Source organism: Dendrobates tinctorius, unplaced genomic scaffold (genome assembly GCF_039654945.1).
Source record: "Dendrobates tinctorius isolate UK_male_01 unplaced genomic scaffold, ASM3965494v1 ptg000117l, whole genome shotgun sequence".
Lineage (NCBI taxonomy): Eukaryota > Metazoa > Chordata > Amphibia > Anura > Dendrobatidae > Dendrobates > Dendrobates tinctorius.
Genome location: NW_027361785.1, coordinates 1,876,092 through 1,902,029, shown reverse-complemented (window position 1 = coordinate 1,902,029; position 25,938 = coordinate 1,876,092). Strand labels below are relative to the sequence as shown.

Here is a 25,938-nt window from a genome sequence, read left to right as displayed (position 1 = left end):
AGAATATATATTGGTGTACTACCCGGTTTTCATTCTTTTTGGTACAGATATGGATAAATGGATAGATAGAGCAGATTTCTAATCTGCTTTTGCTATTGAAAACATTATCTATGAGCTCAAAAACCTTTCAGGTGATGCAGTTTTTTAAAAAGATGATCAGCTTTTGCAGCTGAAAAACGTATCCTCAAAAAACACAGGAAAAACGCTGTGTGTGAATGTAGCCTTAGATCAGGAATATAACAGCCATTTATAGGACATTTCATAACTTTCCCAAACTCCTATGAAAAAATATTCAGCACATCCTGCATTGAATTACTGTACCCAATTTATTATATATTTTAGGAGTCGGAGTCGGTCCATTTTATACCGACTCCGACTCCACCAAAATGAGCACCGACTCCACGACTCTGACTCCGACTCCACAGCCCTGGCAGAGATCCGTCCTTTTTCTTCACGAAGAAGAAGCCTGCTCCTGCCGGTGACAATGATTTTCGGATAAACCCTCTGGCCAAGTTCTCCTGGATGTAGTCCGACATAGCCTGAGTCTCTGCCTGGGAAAGAGGGTAAACTCTCCCACGGGGGGGGGGGGGGGGGGGGGGAGATGTTCCAGGAAGAAGGTCACACGATCTGTGGGGAGGAAGCTTTTCAGCCTCCTTTTTCCCGAAGACATCCGAGAAGGACCAGTAAGCGGAGGGTAATCCAGGCAGGGTAGCAGGTAGCGATCCACAAGCGTCTGCTGGATAAAGCTTCCGGTAGCTCCGGAGTCCAACAGTGTCCAGAAAATTTTGTTGCTCCGCAGGTCACGGAGACTGAGATCTGCAACGAAGGAGAGGAACGTTCTCTACCTAGGGTGGCCTCTCCTACCGAGCCTAGGCACAGGAGTTTTCCGACTTCTTTGGACAGGAGCGGATCAGGTGTTCGGAACTACCACAGTACAGACAGCTTCCGTCTTTGCGACGCGCCTCCTGGTGGCGGCTGGCCAGACTTACTCGATCTACCTCCATAGCCTCGGGAGAAGAGGATGAGGTAGACGTCTTGGAAGAATTAGAGTCCAGGTGGTAGGACCTCCTGTCACGCTTAATCTCCATGGAACGCTCCTGAAAACGCAGGTCAATCCGGGTCGCCAAGGAAATCAGGTCATCCAAGATGGCAAGCCTGTCCCGTCAGCTCATCCTTAATTTTTCCAGATAGGCCCTCCCAGAAGGTAGCCAGCAAGGCCTCATTGTTCCAGGATAACTCAGACGAGAGGGTGCGGAACTGAACAGCATACTGAGCCACCGTGAGGGTTCCTTGGCGTAAGCGAAGCAGGGCAGAAGCGGTCGACGTGACCCAGCCAGGTTCATCAAAGGTCCTGTGAAAAGTTACTAGGCAAGATTGAAGATCATTAACCAGCGGGTCTCCTCTCTCCCATAACGGATTCAGCCAGGCGAGAGCCTATCCAGCGAGATGTGACATAATGAAGCCCACTTTGGCATGGACAGAAGCAAACACATGCAGCAAGATTTCGAAGTGTAGGGTACACTGATTGAGAAAACCCTGACACTGAGTGGGATCACCACGGAAGCGGGTATGAGCCGTCAGGCGGGGGCCCTTGCTTGTCATGACAGCAGGTACCTGGGTGTTGCTAGGAGAATCAGGAGCAGCCGGGTTCTGCAGAGAATCCATGTGGGTGGGCAGGTTACGTAGATACGTCGTGATCTTATCCTGTTGATCTCTTAAACGGGTCACCTCTTGGCACAACTCCAACGCCGGAGGCCTCTGGGGTCCAGCGGATTCCATGGCTGGAGCAATCTGTAACGAATGGAAGCGGAGGCAGAGATGGTGAAGTTCACATTCGTTTTTATTTTTTAAGTGGAACCTCGGGACCACGGTGCAGGGGGCTCCGAGGGGGGCGTCACTAGTGAGCCCCGGGTACCCGTAGTAAAGCCCCTCAGGCAGGGCAAGAATGGAATACCCGGAGGACACCGGTGCTACCTCCAGTTAGACCCCAAACACGTGGCAGCTGTCCCAGCGGGACCAAAAGGGATAACAAAAGTTACAGCAGAGTCCATAATGAGCTAGGTCATGGATCCGGTTAGTTGGTAAGGAGTCGGTTCCAGTGACTTTCACACAGTCCTTGGACTCGGATGGCTGTAGGCGAAACGGGATGGCTTAGGCCCAGATGGTTGCTGATATAACCAGGTAACACCGGATACTGATATGCTGTGGAGACAGAGCGCATTAGACAATGCACAGAGACTGCAGATGCAGCGCAGACAGGTTAGCATGAGAACCGGATGTAGCAATGATAGATACTCGTTGCTCCGGTGCTCTCCCTATGGAGGAGAGGCCAGAAATAGCAGCCAGTGCGCTGCCATTGGTTAATTGCATTTTTTGAATAATGCACGCCGCCCCTTTAAGAAGGCAAGAGAGCGGGCGGTCGTGCCCTAATAGCCTTAGCTACAGATCTCCTCACAGGACGCCAGGAGGAGGAGGCAGGAGGGAGGACAGAACGCTGAGCAGCAGCATGAGAGGCTCGAGGTGAGTGCCCAGAACGGAGGGCAGCGGCAGGCCTGGACGCAGCGCCAGGATGGGGACCGGGTGTAACAGAAGTACAATATGTCATGAGAAAAAAAAAATCTCAGAATCAGTGGGATCCATTGAAGTGTTCCAGAGTTATTACCTCATAAAGTGACAGTGGTCAGATTTGTAAAACTTGGCCTGGTCTGGAAGTTGAAAACAGGCTTTAGGGTGAAGGGGTTAAGCATTCCAGTCCAATCATGTCAAGCCACATCTCCAGATGTTGTAAAATTTTTGCACAAATGAAACTTTTTTTTTTTTTTATAATGTATTCCATCCATTATCGGGGTATTCCTCAAAATGGTATGTAATCCGCTAATTTTTGTAAAGGGGATAACTTTTACTATCTAGTGAAAGTTCCTTTAAGACATTAGACTTTGGAAACCAGTAAGACCACTGCAGGAGAAAGAAAACATTTTCAGCAGCCAGACAATAAAACTTAAGCAATAGTAACAAAAAGTACATGTTTTATAGGCTTCATATCCCCCAGGCTCCTAGATTTCTTGACCTCTCATATTTTTTCAGCCCCTGGCATTAACCCCCTTCCCAACATAGGATGCACTGCAGCTTCCGATGTCAAGTGTTGGTATATGGAGAGGACTCAAGAACTGGGTAGGTGGTGGCTGTGCCTTCTGACAGCATCGACTAGAGTTAACATTGAATGTTGCCGTTTAACAATTTAGTTGCTGAAACTCCATGGTTAGTAACATCTGTGGATGTTAGAACCTTACGAGAAATGAAGGGAAAAGGGTGTGAGGAGGGTATCCCAGTTAAGGGCCTGTCACACTAAGCGATATCGCTAGCAATATCGCTATAACGTCACTGGTTTTGTGACTTTATAGCGATATTGCTAGCGATATCGCTATGTCTGATACCTACCTCCGACCGGCTCCCCCACTGGTTATCGCTGATCGCGCGAGAACGGCCTGGGCAGTTTCTAGTCGTCAGCTTCCTGCTGGGCATCCTGTGGTGCCGACGAGCGACGCGTTACATCAGGATCGCCGCGTCTGACAGGTAAGTAACGACCCCCGACCACTGCTATGTCGCTGGTGAGATCTGCCTGTGTGGCAGCTCACTAGCGACCACTTAGCGATACACCAGCGATCCATATCGTTGTCGGGATCGCTGGTGAATCGCCAAGTGTGACAGTACCCTAAATAACAGATAATATAATTAAAGGGAAAGTGTCAGCAGGACTGTGCACACTAACCTACACACAGTTTCAGGTCGGCGCCGTTATACTGATTAAAATGATACCTTGGTTGATGAAATCAGTCTTATGGTTGTTCTTTAATCTTTATTTTCAGTTGTGTGTTAATATACAGATATTCATCGTGCAAATTAGGGGGCAGGTCAGTGAGGGATCAGTGACCTGTCAGCAGTCTGCATTATGAATATCTAATCAGAGAACTACATACACCAACCCCGCCTTAGGGCCAAAGAATCTCATTAACACAAAACTGAAAATAAAGATTAACCCCTTCACGACCAATGACGCCACATAGGCATCATGAAAACTGGTGCCAATCTGACCAGTGACGCCTATGTGGCGTCATGACTTTAAAGCCTCCCTGATGGTTGGGTGACCTAGGTCACTGAAAGGTCACCCGACCCGCAGATACAGTGGGCTTTGTTCTTCACCATAGGGGGCGTGGCTTCGCCCCCACGTGACTATGATCGCTCTGATTGGCTGCTAAAAGTGAAACAGCCAATCAGAGCGATAGTAATATTTCATCAACGAAAATTGATGAAATATTACAATCCAACCATGTCCGACGCTGCTGTAGCATCGGACATGGCTGATGACAGCGATCCGACCCCCCCCACCCATTAACGGGGACGATCTGCCCCCCGCCGCTGTCATCATCTCCGCTCCCCCCGGCTTCCGATCGCCCCTCCTCCCACCCCCCGGTACTCACCGAGTGCCGTTATGGCTCCTGGTGACCCGCGCTCCCGGACCATGGGCGCCGCCATTCATTCATTTTGAACACTGTGATAAACTCTCACAGTGATCAAAATAGAATGAAAAGTAAATAAACCCCCCGTTTATCACCCCCATAGGCAGGATCAACTAATAAAATAAAGAAATTATTTTTATTTTTCCATTAGGGTTAGGATTGGAAAGAGGGTTAGGGTTGGAAAGAGGGTTAGGGTTGGAAAGAGGGTTAGGGGTGTGTTGGGGTTAGGGTTATGGTTGAAGTTAGAATTGTGGGGTTTCCACTGTTTAGGCACATCAGGGGGTCTCCAAACGCAACATGGTGCAACCATTGATTCCAACCAATTTTGCGTTCAAAAAGTTAAACGGTGCTCCCTCCCTTCCAAGCCCCGTGTGCCCAAACAGTGGTTTACCCTAACATATGGGGTATCAGCGTACTCAGGAAAAATTGCATAACAACTTTGGGGGTCTAATTTCTCCTGGTACCCTTGGGAAAACAAAAAATTGGGGGCTAAGAAAAATATTTTTGTGGAAATTTTTTTTTTTATTTTCACGTCTCTGCGTTATAAACTTCTGTGAAGCACTTGGGGGTTCAAAGTGCTCACCAGGCATCTAGATAAGTTCCTTGGGAGGTCTAGTTTCAAAAATGGGGTCACTTGTGGGGGGTTTCTATTGTTTAGGCACATCAGGGGCTCTGCAAACGTAACGACGACCGCAGACCATTCCATCAAAGTCTGCATTTCAAAACGTCACTACTACCATTCCGAGCCCTTACGGGTGCCCAAACAATGGTTCCCCCCCATATATGGGGCACCAGCGTACTCAGGACAAACTGTACAACAACTTTTGCGGTCCAATTTATCCTGCTACCCTTGTGAAAATAAAAAATTGCTGGCTGAAAATCATTTTTTTGAGGAAAAAATTTTTTTTATTTTCACGGCTCTGCGTTACAAATTTCTGTGACGCGCTTGGGGGTTCAAGGTGCTCACCACACATCTAGATAAGTTCCTTGGGGGGGGTCTAGTTTCCAAAATGGGGTCACTTGTGGGGGGGGGTTCCACAGTTTAGGTACATCAGGGGCTCGGCAAATGTTACATGATGCCCGCAGACCATTCCATCAAAGTCAGCATTTCATATTGTCACTACTTCCCTTCCGAGCACCGACGTGTACCCAAACAGTGGTCCCCACCCACATATGGGGTACCAGCGTACTCAGGACAAACTGGACAACAACTTTTGGGGTCTAATTTATCCTGGTGAAAATAAAAAATTGAGCACTAAAAAATAATTTTTTGAGGAAAAAAATTTTTTTATTTTCACGGCTCTGTGTTATAAACTTTTGTGAAGCACTTGGGGGTTCAAAGTGCTCACTATGCATCTAGATAAGTTCCTTAGGGGGTCTAGGTTCCAAAATAGGGTCATTTGTGGGGGAGCTCCAATGTTTAGGCACGCAGGGGCTCTCCAAACACGACATGGTGTCCGCTAACGATTAGAAGTAATTTGCATTTCAAAAAGTCAAATGGCGCTCCTTCCCTTCTGAGCAATGCCGTGTGCCCAAACAGTGGTTCCCCCCCAAATATGGGGTACCAGCGTACTCAGGACAAACTGGACAACAACTTTTGTGGTCCAATTTCTCATGTTAGCCTTGTGAAAATTAAAAATTGTGTGCTAAAAATCATTTTTGAGGAAAAAAAATTATTTTTTATTTTCACTGCTCTGTTAAAAACTTTTGTGAAGCACTTGGGGGTTCAAAGTGCTCACTACACATCTAGATAAGTTCCTTAGGGGGTCTAGTTTCCAAAATGGGGTCACTTGTGGGGGAGCTCCAATGTTTAGGTGCACAGGGGCTCTCCAAACGCGACATGGTGTCCGATAACGATTGGAGCTAATTTTCCATTCAAAAAGTCAAATCGTGCTCCTTCCCTTCCGGACCCTGCAGTGCGCTCAAGCAGTGGTTTATGACCACATATGAGGTATCGGTATACTCAGGAGAAATTGCTCAACAAATTTTAGCATCCATTTTATCCTGTTGCCCATGTGAAAATGAAAAAAATGAGGCTAAAAGAAAATTTTTGTGAAAAAAAGTACTTTTTTTTACAGATCAATTTGTGAAGTACCTGGGGGTTCAAAGTGATCACTATGCATCTAGATAAGTTCCTTGGGGGGTCTAGTTTCCAAAATGGGGTCACTTGTGGAGGAGCTCCAATGTTTATGCACACAGGGGCTCTCCAAACGTGACATGGCAACCGCTAAATATTCCAGCATATTTTCCATTCAAAAAGTCAAATGGCGCTCCTTCCCTTCTGAGCCCTGCCGTGCGCCCAAACAGTGGTTTATGACCAGATATGAGGTATCGGTGTACTCAGGAGAAATTGCCCAACAAATTTTAGGATCCATTTTATCCTGTTGCCCATGTGAAAATGAAAAAAATGATGCTAAAAGAAAATTTTTGTTGGAAAAATTAAAATGTCCATTTTTTCTTTCCACGTTGCTTTAGTTCCTGTGAAACACCTGAAGGGTTGGTTTCCAAAATAGTGCTGATGTAAAGTAGACATGTGGGAAATGTTATTTAGTAACCACTTTGTGTCACATAACTCTCTGGTTTAACACAGGGTTCCCCAACTCCGGTCCTCAAGGCCCACCAACAGGTCATGTTTTCAGGATTTCCTTAGTATTGTCCAGGTGATAATTGCTTCACCTGTACAATACAAGGGAAATCCTGAAAACATGACCTGTTGGTGGGCCTTGAGGACTGGAGTTGGGGAACCCTGGTTTAACAGACTAAAAATTCAAAATTTGAAAATTGTGAAATTTTCGCCAAATTTCTGATTTTTTCACAAACGCAAAAATTATCGACCTAAATTTACCACTAACATGAAGCCCAATATGTCACGAAAAAACAATCTCAATCGCTAGGATCCATTGAAGCGTTCCTGAGTTATTACCTCATAAAGGGACACTGGTCAGAATTGCAAAAAATGGCCTGGTCATTAAGGTAAAATTAGGCTTGGCCATGAAGGGGTTAAAGGACAACCATAAGACTGATTTCATCAACCTAGGTTTAATTTTAATCAGTATAAGGGCGTCGACCTGACACTGTGTGCAGGTTAATGTGCACAATCCTGCCGACAGTTTCCCTTTAAGGACTTCCCACAACTCCACCTAGAAGTCCTTTGAGCTATCAATCTATAAAAATCTTCAGTTACACCACGTGTTTAATGTCGATTTTACGTTGGGTTGGAAGGAATAAACATATTCAAACAAAACACGGTTATACAGTTAATTAGTACATCAAACAGTTCTTCTGGGGTAATATCAATGTTTTATAGGCCTTTTCTAAAATTGGTGCTGAACAATTTTCCAGTACATAGTAAGAAAAGATTGCAAGCGGAGATAGATCCCATTGAAGAAAGACAATGGTTGGAGATAATGGAAAGGACTCCCCAGTTATCCGTTAGTGAGGTTTAAAGACTATACCAACTTTACTTATTACAAAAAGTAAGACACCTAAGTTTTTGTTTAACATTGGTGCAAAAGTGGACACCAATTGCCCCAGATGTGAATCAGACAATGCAATTCTACTAAGTACCATACTAATACTATTTTTTTATATGTGTATGTTAAAAACAATCTTTGAAATCTTTAAGAAATATATACAATTGAAAAAAAAAACAAAAACGCAGATGCTGCTCTCGATCGCTGACGGATAGGGAATTATTTGTTATTTGGAGAATAAACATCTAAAAGATATGCAAAATGAAGTCATGGGCTACGAACTGCAAGATCAATCGAAGACAGTTTTGGATGCTCATCTAGCCATCGCTATTTGGCCTTTATCCAAGTTATTCAGTTCCTCATGTCAGGCCATTTTTCCTGCTTCCAAAACCTCAACTTCAGGAGCTGACTATTCATTTGCTTCCTAAAGGTACTGTCACACTAAGCGATATCGCTAGCAATATCGCTATAACTTGTGACGTTATAGCGATATTGCTAGCGATATCGCTATGTCTGATACTTATCTCCGACCGCTCCCCAGCTGATCGCGCGAGAACGTCCTGGACCGCTTCTCGTCGTCAGCTTCCTGCGGCGCTTCCTGTGGAGAGACGAGCGACGACGCGGGCGGGAGGACGTAGTATCGCCTAGTGTGACAGGTAAGTAGCGACCCCCGTCCCCAGCGATGTCGCTGGTGAGATCTGCCTGTGTGGAGCTCACTAGCGACCACTTAGCGATGTACCAGCGATCCTGACCGCGTCATATCGCTGGTACATCGCTAAGTGTGACAGTACCTTAATATATTCCACTCCTAGAAAGGCGCCATTGTTACAAGATACTGAATCTTCACTTCACTTGTTAATAGGTTTCATGGTATGGTTAAATAGTGTATATTCCCACACAAAGATGTTCCCCTCTATGCCGGATGACTATTTGGAGGCATAAGATCACAGAATTCAAACCACTGAATACAAAACTCCCAGAGGAAATCTGAAAATAGATTTCAAAATCATGAGAACATTTAACGCTTTAATCCACCCATACACATATTTTCCAGAAAAGATGACAACTTGCAAACCTGTGGGCAAACAAACAGCACGATAATATAAAAAAATCTTTTACACGCTTGGTCCAAAAATCGATGGAATTACATACCGTATATACTCGTCTATAAGCAGAGTTTTTTAGCACTTTTTTGTGCTGAAAATGCCCCCCTCAGCTTACAAACGAGTCAATTTTCCCAGAGGGCCGGCGGGGGAGGGGGAGCGTCGGAGCAGCGGGTCACAGGAGTCGGGAGCTGGCAGCTGGAGCTGTAACTGTGACCGCTGCTAAAGAGAAATGATTATTCATTTGTCTTATAGCGTACACAGTGACACCTGCAGACGCCGGCTTCCAGAAGACATCATACTCACCTTCCTGCGTGCCCTCGCTGCATCTCTATACTCCTCCTTCTAGACCTGTCCTCTGCCTTCAACACAGTTGACCACTGCCTCCTACTACAGATCCGCTCTTCCTTTGGCATCAAAGACCTTGCCCGATCCTGGATCTCCTCATACTTCTCCAACCGCACATTCAGCGTCTCCCACTCCCACACTACCTCCTCATCCCACCCTCTTCTTTGTTGGAGTCCCCCAAGGCTCTGTTCTAGGACCCCTACTCTTCTGAATCTATACACTTGGCCTGGGGCAACTCAAAGTCCCACGGATTCCAGTACCACCCTTATGCCGATGATATCCAGATCTACCTCTCTGGCCCAGACGTCACCCCTCTACTCTCCAAAATCCCAGAGTGTCTATCAGCCATATCCTCCTTCTTCTCCTCCCGCTTCCTCAAACTGAATGTGGACAAATCTGAACTGATCATCTTTCCCCCCCATCTCACAGATCTTCCTTACCTGACCTATCTAAAACAATTGACGACATCACGCTTTCCCCCGTACCGGAGGTCCGCTGCCTTGGAGTAACCCTTCACTCTGCCCTGTCCTTCAAACCGCACATCCAAGCTCTCTTCACCTCCTGTCTCCTCCAGCTCAAAAATATTTCCAGAATCCGTCCCTTCATCAACCCTCACTCTACTAAAATGTTTGTGCATGCCCTCATCATCTCCCGTCTCAACTACTGCAACATCCTTTTCTGTGGCCTCCCTGCTAACACCCTCGCACCTCTCCAGTCCATCCTTAACTCCGCTGCCCGACTAATTCATCTCTCTCCTCGCTACTCCTCCGCTTCTCCCCTCTGCAAATCTCTTCACTGGCTCCCACTCCCTCAGCGTATCCAATTCAAATTACTAATACTGACCTACAAGGCCATCTATAACCTGTCTCCTCCATATATCTCTGAATTAATCTCCCGAGATCTTCCCTCACGTAATCTCTGATCCTCCGAAGACCTCCTTCTCTCCTCCACACTTATTCGCTCCTCACCCAACCGGATCCAAGACTTCTCCCGAATAGCCCCTATGCTCTGGAATTCTTTGCCCCAACACGTCCGGCTATCAACCACACTCGGATCCTTCAGATGGAACCTGAAAACCCATCTCTTCAGGAAAGCCTACAGCCTGCAATGATCCCTGATGACCCCTCACCACTACTGGAGCCACCGCCTCACCATCAATGGAGCTGTTGCAACCCCCCAACCTACTGTCTCCTTCCCCACCATCCTGTAGAATGTAAGCCCGAAAGGGAAGGATCCTCTCTCCCCTCTACATCAGTCTGTGATTGTTAGTTTGTTTACTGTAAGTGATATCTGTAATTTGTATGTAACCCCTTCTCAAGTACAGCACCACGGAATCAATGGCGCTGTATAAATAAATAATAATATTAATAATCTCGTTGGTTCCGGCACCAGCAGCATTTCTGGCCGAGGGATCACGTGGCCCCACTCATTAAGGTAATGAATATGCACGCCTCTCCACTCCCATAGGTGCGGAGTGAATATTCATTACATTAATGAGCGGGGCCACGTGATCGCTCGGCAGGAAAAGCTGCTGGCGCCGGAAAAAGATGCATCGAGGGCACGCATGAAGGCGAGTAGGATGTGTTTTTTTTTTTTTTAAAGGGAATCTGTCACCCCATTTTTCGGCTATGAGCTGCCGGCACTGACATCAGAGTTCTGTAATGCTGTAGATAAGCCCCCGATGTAACCCGAAAGAGAAGAAAAAGGAGTTATATTATACTCACCGGGGAGGGGGGGGTCCAGGCTTGGTCTGATGGGTGTTGCGGTCCAGCACCTCCCATCTTCTAACAATGACGTCCTCTTCTTTGCTGCCTGTCGTGGCTCCGGCTCACTGCTCTGCCCTGTTGAGGGCAGAGCAGAATACTGCAGTGCACAGGCACCAGACCTCTCCCGGCACCTGTGCACTGCAGGACTCTGCTCTACCCTCAACAGGGCAGAGCAGTGCGCCTGCGCCGCAGCCACGACAGGCAGCAAAGAAGAGGACGTCACCGTTAGAAGATGGGAGGCGCCGGACCGGACCGCGACACCCATCGGACCGGATTGAACGCCAGGGTGAGTATAATCCAGCTCTTTCTTTCTTATCTTTCAGGTTACATCGGGGGCTTATCTGCAGCATTACAGAATGCTGTAGATAAGCCCCTGATGTCGGTGCCGGTAGCTTATAGTCGAAAAATGGGGTGACAGATTCCCTTTAATAGGAAACATGCATACAAGGATAGGGGATAACGAGCCATGCATACAAGGATAGGGGATAAGGAGCCATGCATACAAGGACAGCGATGGGGGAACCATGCATACAAGGACAGGGACCCGGGGAGCCATGCATACAAGAATAGGGGATAAGGAGCAATGCATACAAGAACAGGACAGGGCAAGCCACGTATACCAGGACAGGGATGAGAAAACAATGCATACCCAGCTTATAATCGAGTCAATAAGCTTACCCAGTTTTTCGTGGCAAAATTAGGTGCTTCGGCTTATACGATAATTGGTATTTTCTAAAATTATTCCTTCTAGGTTATTTTAGCAAATTTGAAAACCGCAAAACAAAAACTTCCCTAACAGTAACACTTTGTATGATGAAGTTCATAATAGCTGTATAAATGCTTACATTTTTTTTTACTTCTACAGGTGCTTCTCACAGAATTAGAATATCATCAAAAAGTTAATTCATTTCAGTTCTTCAATGCAAAAAGTGAAAATTATATAGAGTCATTACAAACAGAGTGATCTATTTCAAGTGTGTATTTCTGTTAATGTTGATGATTATGGCTTACAGCTAATGAAAACCCAAAAGTCATTATCTCAGTAAATTAGAATTAACAAAAAAAACACCTGCAAAGGCTTCCTAAGCGTTTAGAATGGTCCCTTAGTCTGTTTCAGTAGGCACCACAATCATGGAGAAGACTGCTGACTTCACAGATGTCCAGAAGGCAGTCATTGACACACTCCACAAGGAGGGTAAGCCAAAAAAGGTCATTGCTAAAAAAGCTGGCTGTTCACAGAGTGCTGTATCCAAGCATATTAATGGAAAGTTGAGTGGAAGGAAAAAGTGGGGTAGAAAAATGTGCACAAGCAACCAGGATAACCGCAGCCTTGAAAGGATTGTTAAGAAAAGGCCATTCAAAAATTTGGGGAGATTCACAAGGAGTGGACTGCTGCTGGGGTCATTGCTTCAAGAATCACCACACACAGACGTATCCAGGACCAGGGTTGTGGAGTCGGAGTCAGAGATCATTTTGGTGGACTTGGAATAAAATGGAACAACTCAGACTCCTAAAATATATCATAAATTGGGTAAAATAGTTCAATGCAGTTTATTATATTTTTTCATAAGAATTTGGGAACGTTATGAAATGTCCTATAAATGTCTGTCCTATTCCTGATCTAAGGTGTAGACTTTTAGCTGAGATGAATCTGTGCTGCAGTTTATGTTCATGATAAGCAGTGAAGCTCCTCCTCTACAGATAAGGGGAAAAAATACACACACACACAGATGGATGGGAAGCCTACATTCATCTCAGAACAGGAAAGCAGGATTAAGGAAGGTAAGCACTTCTTAAATCATATCCAAACTTTCAATAAACTGTGAATAAATCAATAGTCCAATATATGTTGTCTCTGTATGCTTGATGTTTAAGTTTGTTTTTCCTCTTGGCTCATGTTTGGAGAAATTAGCTGCTCTGATGACTTATATACACTATACATAGAAAATAAAAGGGAAAAACTGATTTCTAACATCTCAAATTCGGAAATACAGTAACAGGATCGATGAAGACATATATGCGTGTGTGTGTTCTGGATTATGATTCAGCACAAACATGCTCCCTCCCTCCTCCCGTCTTCATAGACTGTGAAGAAATATGATGTGAAGCATTTAGTGAGCTGTACCCTGAGACAAGCTTGACATTGAAAGTTCAGAGTAAAGCTAACATATTTTACAAACGTTATACTTATCTGTTCTATTGATTTATGCAAAGATTATTTTATTTCTATCCTAAATTAAACAGTGCATGATTCCCTATTCTTGCAAGAATTACAATATACCTTTTTTTTTTTTTTACAGGACAAAATTATTTTGAGAGCGAATTTATATAATTACAAAATGTCTAAGAAGCATCTTATGAAGTCAGCTGTATTTGAGAATTTCACAGTGACGCACGATAAAAGACATTTTGTGTGTCAGTGTATAAGTGACCCAGATGAAAACATCAGTTACAAGATATTTTGAAAGTGACAAAGTTACTGTAACAATGACAGCAGATGTGTTTTAAAAGACAGCTCATTGAGCTTGTTGTGAAGGACAGTGTACCATTATCACTATTTGCACAACCAGCTTTTAGGCTATGTGCACACGTAAATTTTGGTGCTGCGGATTTGGAAAAATCCGCAGGTAAAAAAGACCTGCGGTTTACCTGCGGATTATGCTGCGGTTTAGCCCTGCGGTTTCATACCTCTACAATGAAGAAGGTGTGAAACCGCAGCGGAATACGTACAAAGAATTGACATGCTGTGGATCTGAAGCCGCAGCAAATCCGCACGGAAAAATCTGCAGCATGTGCACTGCGTTTTTCAGTTTACCATTCATTTACCTAAATCTGCTGCGGACCAGCAGGGCCAGAAACGCTGCAGATCCGCAGCAGAATCCGCAACATGTGCACATACCCTTACAGCTCTTAATGGAGAAATGGCCCGCAAACTTGGTGTTTCTCTGGAAAGAGAAAGTATTAGAAAATTAGTGATTGAAGAAGCCCTTAACCAAAAGGAAGATCTTAAAAAGACTCTCAAGAGACGCTTTGTGTTTGTTAAAATGGATGCCTGCACACGTCACAGCGTGAACTATTTTTCTATCAACGTTCGATATATTTGTGACAACAAAAAAATTGCTACTAAGACGCTGGCCGTAAAAGATACTAAAGCTCATCACAGCAGCCAGTTTCTCCAGACCTTAGTGGAAAAAGTTCTGCAAGATTATGAACTCCAAAAAGAACAGGTTCTTGCTATTGTAACTGATAATGCTTCAAACATAAGTACAATTAAACTGATAAGAATAACGAAGGTGAACAGCAGCTAGAAGAACATTTCACAATTAGTATTTTGGAGATGGAAGGCCACAGTCCTGTTCCCATAATGTAGAAACAAACAGATATTACTACAGAAGAACAGCAAAGTGATTCTTTACAATTAGATGATCTTGTTGACACTGCTTCACAATTCTTTCCTATTGATCACATGCGCTGTGTTGTGCACACGCTGCAGCTGGCAATAAGATATAGTTTGCAAGAGGGACATGCTGGAACTCTGATTAGCAAAGTGAGGAAATTGGCTATTGCTGCCAGAACCCCTAAAATTGATTCCATCATGAAGAGACGTGCTGGAAAAGGGACAATTGTTTGATCAAGCCATTTGGTGGGGCAGCACCTATTTAATGATTGAGCGATTGCTTGAGCTGAAACCCTTCCTTGTAGATAAAACCAACCCTCAGGTAACACTACATGAAGGTCAATGAACACAGGTGGCTGAGCTGAAGGAATTGCTTCATCATCCATTTACAGTGACTAAAAAGTTACAAGCTGAGGATTTAACTCCTGGCATTTTATAAAAGAGTGGAAGAACTTGTTGTTTTGCCTGTCCCAAAGACGAGGTTTAATCGAAGATTGCATTGCTGCTTCAATGAAACAGGGAGATACACTGCTATTAGAAAATACAATTCTTCTGGCAGCTGTTTATGTGGACGCAAGTCATCGTATACTGCTGGAGGATCAACAGCTTACTAAAGGAAAAGAAGCTCTGATTGAGGTAGCAGTTAGGATGAATGGGCTACAGGACAGCCAAGAGAAAAGGACTCGGGTCCTGCCAGTGATGCTGCTGCTGCAGTTTCTTCTTCTTCATTAGATGAGGAGTTTGATTTGGACAAGTATTTTGACTACATGGAGCAGGAAAAGCGTTGCCGCAGGGAAAAAGATTCCACTCCCATAGAAAACAGATTGACCATATTTCTGCAAAATGTTTCACTTGATCAGGGTGGATAAAAATCAATGTTTTTTTTTAAAAAAAATCAAAAAAAAAAAAAAAAAAATTGGATTTTTTTTTCATTTAAATCGGATATTTTTTTTCAATAAACTGCTTTTTGAGGAAAATATTTTACCATCCAAAGGTTCTTCCATCATGAGATAAAGCTGAGTTGTTTAACTCAGTAGAATAAAGGCTGTATATGTGTAACATTCACAATGCCATGCTCTTCCAGAGGTTTCTGTAGGATTAGTAGACAGTTTCTCTCCTATATTATGACAGACGCTCGCTTTACTTACGCAGTTCTCAAAACTGAATTTGACTCCGCAGAGGTCCCAGCCTCTTCTTCATGGCAAAAATGTTACAACATGAACAGAGTTGAGAAAAAGACCTTAATCCTATTGTTCTACAAACCTATGAATACAGAATCAACCCCTTCAGTGCCAAGTCCAAGAAGTTAGACAATATGTTTCTGATTGTTTGGAGTGGAATAGATCTGCACAACACAAGAAGAATGTGAATCTAAGTGTGAGGAGGAGGAAGGGCAAGCAGACAAGAAAATGAAAGTGAAACTTTGAGCACAATACTGCAGCATAGCCACAGACAGACAAGTCTGGATCTGTTTGTGTGTACGATCTGAGGTTTATTACATTCTTTCCTTATAATGGCAGCAGGCCGTAAAAGAGACCCAGTTTGGGAATATTTTAATGAAGCTCCTTCGCCTATCGGTAAGGCAGGCATGCGTGCAAAATGCAAACGATGCAACAAAGAGATGCAAGGCCTGTTGGCGCGAATGAGGCAACATCATGAGAAGTGCGGTGATGAAGATGACCAAAGAAACACTTCTGAACAGGCAGGATCTTCAGGTTGGTAAACATTTTTATTGAATCCTATTTCTAAAGACTGAACTGTCATGTGTGAGAAAAATTATATTTCTTATTATTACTGCATGTTACGGTCATTTGGTACAGTTATGAAGAAAAACAAATATTCCTTTTGGGGCAGGGGCAGTGATGTGTTGTGTACAATAAGCAGAAATTGTATAAACAATAAAATAACAGCACTGACTTTTTTTGTTTAGGGGAATTCATGGATTCTGGAAACTATCCACCTCCAAGATCACCATCATCCTGTTCTACAGTTTCAGAGTTATCCATCCAGGATAGTGCTTCATTAGCAGCAGCAGCATCATCATCAGACACCCACAGCCACATATCACCATCACCCAAAAGGAAGAAAAAACCTTTACCTCCTGGAACCACCATAGATAGGTTTGTGATAAGAACTAGCAGATTAGAAAAAGAGTTGATTGATGAAAAAATTGCCCAGTTTATTTATGCAACGAACTCTTCTTTCCGTCTGACTGAGAACCCACATTTCATTAATATGGTTCAGTCACTGAGACCAGGATACAGTCCACCCAGCAGAGCTGATGTTGCAGGGAAACTGCTGGATCAAGTGTATGACAGAGAAATGGAGCAATGTGCAACAGCTCTGGAGGGTAAAATTGTTAACCTAAGTATTGAAGGGTGGAGTAATGTCCACAATGATCCTATTGTATGTGCTTGTATAACAACAGAAGAAGGTAAAGTCTTCCTTGCACAAACAACTGATACGTCAGGAAATGCACACACAGCAGAATACTTACAAGAAGTGGCAGTAAAAGCTATAACGACATGTGAACAAAAATTCAAATGTCTAGTACGCAGCTTGGTCACTGACAATGCTGCAAACGTATCCAAGATGAGAAGAGATTTAGAAGAGCAGGGAGGGAATACAAAGCTGCTAATAACATATGTGTGACGGCTGTCTGCGAATCTGGGCTGCAGTGGGGACAGCACCCCGAGTAACCCCGAGACCCTTAACCCCTATACAGGGATCTGGAATTGTAGCAAGGCCCAGGAGGTAGCTGTCTAGATTAGCAGTGGATCAGAGCAGGACGGCCACCAAGGGGTCAAAACTAAAACCCATAATCAAGGTCAGGATGCAGGAGTCTGAGACCAGGGCGCCGCAGAGGCACGAAATCAGCAGACAGAAGGAGAGTCAAAAGTCCAGGCCAGGGTCAGTAAAACCAGGAGGGCAGCGAGGTACAGAATCAGCAGGCAGAAGGAGAGTCAGGAATCCAAGCAAAGGTCAGCATCAAAAAGTCGGAAGAGAGGCGGAGGTACAAAAACGGCAGGCAATAGAATGGTCAAGAATCCAGGCTGAGGTCAGAGTATACACTATAGCAATTCACACAGTAACAAGCAGGGGAACCAAGAATATATCCGGCGGCTTGCAAGACCAGTCCCCAGGTATTTGAGGGATCAGGTCCTCCCTCACAGGTTCCCGGCCCGATGATGTAACCAGGACCGCCCCCGGACCAGGCCAGATTGACATGCAGTAAGCCCTACATGACTGACAGAGGGGCGGAGCCTGCGCCCACCAGATGCCTGCGCAGGAGCCCCCTCTCTGCCACCACCCTCACCCTGGAGCGAACCACGGCGCCTCCCAGTGGCTGAGGCAGGAATAGCCGTCCCTGAGTCCGACGGCGACGTGACGGTCCGGCGCCCCCGAGTGGCCGAGACCGGAACTGCAGGCCCTGAGTCTGGCAGTGACATCTGGCGCCTCCTAGTGGCCGACGCCAGAACAGCAGGCCCTGAGTCTGGCTGCAACGTGACAGTACCCCCCTTCTAAGAGGGGCCTCCGGACCCTCAAAACCCGGTTTGTCAGGGTGAAGGAGGTGAAATCTTCTAATTAACCCCTTGGCATGGATGTCACCAGCGGGGACCCAGGACCTCTCCTCTGGGCCGTAGCCCTTCCAATGCACTAAGTATTGCACGGACCCTCTCACTAAATGGGAATCAAGGATACCTTGGACTTCGTACTCCAAGGTACCCTTGACCAAAACTGGAGGAGGAGGGGACTGGACAGGTTGAATTGGGGAGCGGTACGTTTTTAGGAGGGATTTGTGGAAAACGTTGGGTATTTTGAAGGACTGAGGGAGCTTTAAGCGAAAGGCTACCGGGTTAATTACCTCCAAAATCTCATAGGGACCAATAAATCTGGGGCCCAGTTTGGCAGACGGTACCTTAAGTTTAATGTTCTTGGTAGACAGCCAAACTTTGTCCCCAACTCCCAGGTGCGGCCCCTTGGACCGCCGTTTATTTGCCGCCGAAGCCTGTCTGACTTGGGAGCATTTCAAGTTTGAGTTCACCTCTGACCAGATGGTCCTTAAGTGATGTATGGATTTCTCTACCCCCGGGAGGTCCGACATCTTAGCCGAAAATGAACCAAAACGTGGGTGTAAACCAAGATTACAAAAGAACGGGGTGGTTTTGATGGATTCTTGGTATTGGTTATTTAGGGCGAATTCGGCTAACGGGAGATGTTCCACCCAATCAGATTGATGTTCCGAAACATAACAGCGGAGATACTGCTCTAGGCCCTGGTTAGTGCGCTCAGTTTGACCATTGGTCTCAGGGTGGTAAGCGGAGGAGAAGGATAATTCAACGCCAATCTGTTTGCAGAACGCCCTCCAGAATTTAGAAACGAACTGGGTTCCTCGGTCGGACACGATATTCACCGGGGCACCATGCAGTCGTATTACATGAATGACGAACAATTTACTCAGCGTTTCTGCATTAGGTAGTCCAGACAGGGGAACAAAATGGCACTGCTTACTGAACCTGTCTACCACCACCCAGATACATGTCTCCCCTTCTGAGGGTGGCAGGTCAGTAATGAAGTCCATGGAGATGTGGGTCCATGGACTTTCTGGGGCAGGCAAGGACTGGAGCCAGCCGGCAGGCCGATTATGGGGGGACTTAGCACGAGCACAAGTTTCGCAAGCCAGTACGTAATCCTTGCAGTCCTTAACCACCGTCGGCCACCAAAAATTCCTGGTCACTAGTCTGGCTGTATTATTAACACCAGGATGGCCTGCCAGGACAGAGTCATGCGACTCTTTCATAACTTGTAGACGCAACGGGGCCGGAACGAACAATTTCTGGGGGGGCGTCGTGTCCGGGACTTGTTCTGAGGATCTACGGATCTCCTCCAGAAGGTCCAGAGACACGGCCGACACGACGATCCCATTGGCCAGTATTGGGACTGGTTCCGAGTCCTCAGCCTGTGAGGGGCAGAAACTTTGAGAGAGGGCATCAGCCCTTACATTTTTCGTCCCTGGACGAAACGTGATCACAAAGTTAAACCTTGAGAAGAATAAGGCCCACCTGGCCTGCCTAGGATTCAGTCTTTTAGCTGACTCCAAGTAGGTCAGGTTCTTGTGATCTGTGATCACGGTAACCTTGTGTTTAGCACCTTCGAGAAAGTGGCGCCATTCTTCGAAGGCCCACTTTATGGCCAATAATTCCCAATTCCCTATATCATAATTTCTCTCAGTAGGGGAGAATTTTCGGGAAAAGAAGACACATGGACGGAGTTGAGTGAGAGAGGCAGTGCCTTGGGAAAGCACTGCACCTACCCCAACCTCAGAGGCATCAACCTCTACCACAAAGGGGCGATCTAGATCAGGCTGAATTAATATTGGGTTGGCAGAAAAACACTCCTTTAAAACAGAAAATGCCTGAAGTGCCTCTGGCTTCCAATTAACCACGTCAGCCCACTTCCGGGTCAGATCCGTGAGCGGTTTGGCGATCTCAGAGAAGCCTTTGATGAATTTACGGTAGTAATTAGTAAGTCCCAAGAATCGCTGCAGCGCTTTTAGAGTTTTAGGTTGTACCCATTCTCTAATGGGTCGGATCTTGGCAGGATCCATGCGAAACCCCTTAGCAGAAATCATGTACCCCAAAAATTGTACCTCCTCAGCCATAAAAACACATTTCTCCAACTTGGCGTATAGAGAATGTTCTCTAAGTCTCTGGAGTACAGAACGGACATGTTGCACGTGTGTAAGAACATCAGCGGAGTAAATCAGGATGTCATCCAAATAAACCACTACATATACCCCACAAATATCCCTGAATATATCATTCACAAAGTGTTGGAACACGGCGGGCGCGTTACTCAACCCAAACGGCATCACAAGGTACTCAAAATGACCAAGAGGTGTGTTAAAGGCTGTTTTCCACTCATCCCCATTTCTTATGCGAACCAGATTGTAAGCCCCCCGGAGATCAAGCTTAGTGAACCAACGGGCTCCTAGTAGCTGATTAAACAGATCGGGGATGAGTGGAAGCGGATACTGATTTTTCACAGTAATCGCGTTCAGCTCACGATAATCAATACACGGTCTGAGTCCACCATCTTTTTTTTCTACAAAGAAAAACCCAGCCCCTACAGGTGAAGTGGAGGGTCTAATAAAACCTTTTTGCAAGCTGTCCGCTATGTAGTCCTTCATGGCTACACGCTCAGGACCAGAGAGGTTAAATATTCTCCCCTTAGGGAGACGAGCACTTGGAACCAAGTCTATAGGACAGTCATACTCTCTATGAGGCGGTAATTTCTCAGACTCCACTATGGAAAAGACGTCCTCATAGTCCCTGAATGCGTATGGTATAAAGGGTGTTTTAATTTTAATTTGGTTCACTGACAGCGACATACAGTGATTCTGACACACTGGACTCCAGCGCACGATATCCCCTTGGTGCCAGTCAATAATAGGATTATGCTGGCGCAACCATGGCATACCTAACACAACTGCATGTGATAAATTGGAAATAACAAAAAATGACATATGTTCTGTGTGTAATGCCCCCACTGACATAATCTCTGTAGTAACAAATTCCACTCCACCCTGGATAATGGATGTACCATTAATCGCCGTGGTTTGAATAGGGGCATTAAGCCTTAAAAGAGGTACACCAAGTTTCCTTGCAAGCAAAAAATCTATGAAGTTGCCTGCGGAACCACAATCCACATAGGCCTTCACACACAAAGATTTCTTTGAAAATAAGAGAGAAACGGGTAACAAAAGTTTAGCCGCATTTGCGGGCAATACCTGAGCCTCTGGGACAGCACGACCAGAGCTGCCCAGAGGCAGACGTCCCAGGAATGTGGATTTCTGACGCTCAGCATTTCCCTTGAAGCCTCCAGGCTGCAGCATGATGGTATAGGAAGATGGGAGTATTCCTTCAGACTGTGCACTGGAGCAGGTGTAGGCCAGGTAATCAGCTCAGGGAAAAAAAAAAAATCAGGAGACTGCTTTTATATATGATGGAAATATACACAAAAAGCAGTTCTTTTTTGGGCCGGATATAATGTGACGGCCGTCTGCGAATCTGGGCTGCAGTGGGGACAGCACCCCGAGTAACCCCGAGACCCTTAACCCCTATACAGGGATCTGGAATTGTAGCAAGGCCCAGGAGGTAGCTGTCTAGATTAGCAGTGGACCAGAGCAGGACGGCCACCAATGGGTCAAAACTAAAACCCGTAATCAAGGTCAGGATGCAGGAGTCTGAGACCAGGGCGCCGCAGAGGCACGAAATCAGCAGACAGAAGGAGAGTCAAAAGTCCAGGCCAGGGTCAGTAAAACCAGGAGGGCAGCGAGGTACAGAATCAGCAAGCAGAAGGAGAGTCAGGAATCCAAGCAAAGGTCAGCATCAAAAAGTCGGAAGAGAGGCGGAGGTACAAAAACGGCAGGCAATAGAATGGTCAAGAATCCAGGCTGAGGTCAGAGTATACACTATAGCAATTCACACAGTAACAAGCAGGGGAACCAAGAATATATCCGGCGGCTTGCAAGACCAGTCCCCAGGTATTTGAGGGATCAGGTCCTCCTTCACAGGTTCCCGGCCCGTTGATGTAACCAGGACCGCCCCCGGACCAGGCCAGATGGACATGCAGTAAGCCCCACATGACTGACAGAGGGGCGGAGCCTACGCCCACCAGATGCCTGCGCAGGAGCCCCCTCTCTGCCACCACCCTCACCCTGGAGCGAACCACGGCGCCTCCCAGTGGCTGAGGCAGGAATAGCCGTCCCTGAGTCCGACGGCGACGTGACGGTCCGGCGCCCCCAAGTGGTCGAGACCGGAACTGCAGGCCCTGAGTCTGGCAGTGACGTCCGGAGCCTCCTAGTGGCCGACGCCGGAACAGCAGGCCCTGAGTCTGGCTGCAACGTGACAGTATGGTTGCAGTGCTCATTTGCTGCACCTCTTAGCCAAAGACTTAAATGTTCCAGAAATAAAGGCTAATGTTGTTGAAATTGCTAAATACTTCCGTAATAATCATTTTGCTGCAGCAGCTCTGAAAAGAATGGGTGGAACCAAGCTAATGCTCCCACAAGATGTTAGATGGAACTCTGTGGTGGACTGTTTTGAGCAGTATATCAAAAACTGGCCTATTCTGATGACACTTTGTGAAGAAAATCGAGATAAAATAGATGGCACTGTCACGGCCAAAATCCTCAACATTGGGCTTAAGAGAAATGTTGAACATATGCTGAGCTTCCTGAAACCCATCTCTCAAGCTTTAAACAAAATACAGAAAAATAGCTGTTTTATTGCGGATGCTGTTGAAATTTGGAAGGAACTGAGTGAACACTTAAAAACAGAACTACACATGGACAGAATTAAATTACAAGCAGCAAACAAACGAATGGGACAAGCACTGACTCCAGCTCATTTTTTGGCAAATATTGTCAATATCCAATATCAGGGTCAAAACCTAAGTGCTGAGGAAGAGGAGTTAGCTATGACATGGGTATCCAGCAATCATCCATCTTTAATGCCAACTATAATAAACTTCAGAGCTAAGGGGGAACCATTCAAGAAATATATGTTTGCTGAAGATATTTTAAGGAAGGTCACACCAGTAAACTGGTGGAAGTCACTTAAGCGCTTGGATTTAGAGACTGTTCAAGTAATGATTTCACTTTTAACAGCAGTACCTTCTTCTGCAGGCGTTGAAAGAATATTCTCTTCCTTTGGACTCATTCATTCTAAATTGAGAAATCGGTTGGGACCCAATAAAGCAGGAAAGCTTGTTTTTCTTTTCCAGATTATGAATACGAACAAAGAAGAAGATGATGATGAAGATGACGACAAGTGAGCTACAGAGGACAGCAGGGACAGTAGTATTTAAGTTTTTCATGTGTCGGCTGGGCTGACAGTCTAAGTTTCTTAAAATATATATATATTTTGTTTAGCCAAATTAGTTAACAAACATGGATGTTTGTTTAAGCAAATAACTTATGCTGTAATGTTGTTATTGTTTCAGTTGAATAAATCTATTTAAATTGTTATTAAGGTCAGGATTATTTTTCTCCTTCCTAAGTACAACAGAACAGTGGTGTCCAAATATGAATGATTAACCCATTAAACTGGGGAGAAAAAAGTAATATAAAAAGTGATTCTAAAAATCTTCATCTACTTGCATGTTAAAGTAGCAAGAACTAGTTTAGGTAGAAACTTTGATTTAAATCACTGATTTAAATCAAGCCTTACTGACTAGTGATTTAAATCGTGATTTAAATCAGTTAGATTTAAATCAAATCCACCCTGCACTTGATTAAAAACAAGTAGAAGAATTCAATCATTCATCAAAACTGGCTGCATGAGGCAATTCCTTTATACCTGGAAACTGTTAGAGATGCTGCCCATGTGGTTACTGCTTTGCCTCCAACCCAAGTTAGTGTAGAGAGGTGGTTCTCTAGCATTAAAATAATTAGGTCAGATTTGAGGTCATCTATGAAGGAGGATATGATGGAGGTGATACCATTTCTCAGAACATATTCATAGACTGAGGGAGTCGTGGAGTTGGAGTCATGGAAATTGAGGAGTCTGAGTCGGAGCTTTGGCTTACCGACTCTACAGCTCTGTCCAGGACATGGGCTTCAAGTGTCGCATTCCTTGTGTCAAGCCACTCATGACCAATAGACAACGCTAGAAACATCTTACCTGGTCCAATGAGAAAAGAACTGGAATGTTGCTCAGTGGTTCAATGTGCTATTTTCAGATCAAAGTAAATTTTGCATTTCATTTGGAACTCAAGGTCCCAGAGTCTGGAGGAAGAGTGGAAAGGCACACAATCCAAGCTGCTTGAGGTCTAGTGTGAGGTTTCCAAAATCAGTAATGGTTTGGGGAGCCATATCATCTGCTGGTATAGGTAGACTGTTTTATCAAGACTAAAGTCAGCACAGCCGTGTACCAGGACATTTTAGAGAACTTCATACTTCCCTCTGCTGACAAGCTTTTTAGAAATGGAAAATTGATTCTCCAGCAAAAGTACCAATAACTGGTTTAAAAAGAACAGTATCACTGTGCTTGATTGGCCAGTAAACTCGCCTGACTTTAACGTTATAGAAAATCTATTGGGTATTATCAAGATGAAGATGAGAGACACCAGACCCAACAATGCAGTCAAGCTGAATGAAGGCTGCTATCGAGCCATAATCATCAACATTACTAGAAATAAACACTTGAGATAGATCACTTCACTCTGTAATGACTCTAATATACGAGTTTCACTTTTTGTATTGAAGAACTGAAATTGTCTTTTTGATGATAGTCTAATTTTGTGAGAAGCACCTGTACTTCTAAAGAAGTATACAAAGTTTAATGAACACACCACAAACAGTCACTACAGTGACTGTTTCGTGCAGACAGCGGTCACAGACAGCTGAGCTACATGAGAAGATGTGCGGAGACCCATGCTGCCTGTCCCCGCACTAGGGGTGCTGTGATCGGTCAGTTAATATGATTGACCGATCACAGCATGATAGCACAGGAGGTGCTGAAAAATCAGCATCTCCTGCACAATCACTGCAGGAGCTCGGGACTGCTAGTGGCCAAGCTTCTGTGTTAACAGTCAGGGGGATTGTGCCAGCATCGCCACTGGCTGTTTAATCCCCCAAATGCTGCGATCGAGAGTGATTGCAACATTTAGGAGGCAGGCAGAAGTGACTTCAGTTGGTACCCCACGACATGATTGCGGGTGCCCGATCATTGCCAAGACAACCCTCGGGGTCACCAAAGCTGCTCAGAGCATGGTTTAAGAAGCTTTCTGTACAGGAATAATGCATTGCAATGCTAGTGCATTGCAATACATTACACCTGTGATAAAAGTGAAAAAAAAAGGGACTAAGCAAAAAAAAAAAATTGTAAGAACAATTGTATAAAAAAAAAAAAAAAAAAATTTGTAAAAATAGAAATAAAACAAAAAAACACACATTTGGTATCACTGCGTCTGGATTGACATGACCTATAAAACTGTCCCATTAGTTAACCCCTTCAGTGAACACTGTAAAAGAAAAACATGGCGAACTATGGTTTTTCATCATACCACTGGAAAAAAGTGGAATAAAACGTGATAAAAAAAAGACTAATGTAAATAAAAGTTGTATGGCTGAAAAAAAATCTTGTCTCGCAAAAAACAAGTGGCCAAACAGCTTCATCAGCGGAAAAATTAAAAAGTTATAGCTTTCAGAATATAGTGATGCAAAAATTATTTTTTCTACAAATGTTTTTGTGTAAAAGCGACAAAGCATGAAAAATTTTACCACAAGCGAAACGGCATAAAAAACAAAATTACAATTCCTGCATTGTT

General features: G+C 44.9%; 1 protein-coding gene across 4 annotated transcripts in view; it reads right to left on the bottom strand.

Annotated features, from left to right (window-relative positions):
* The window catches only part of NCK2 (NCK adaptor protein 2), an 89,961-nt gene that overhangs the window by 14,414 nt on the left and 49,609 nt on the right, over positions 1 to 25,938 (bottom strand). The gene's annotated exons all lie outside the window — the stretch shown is intronic.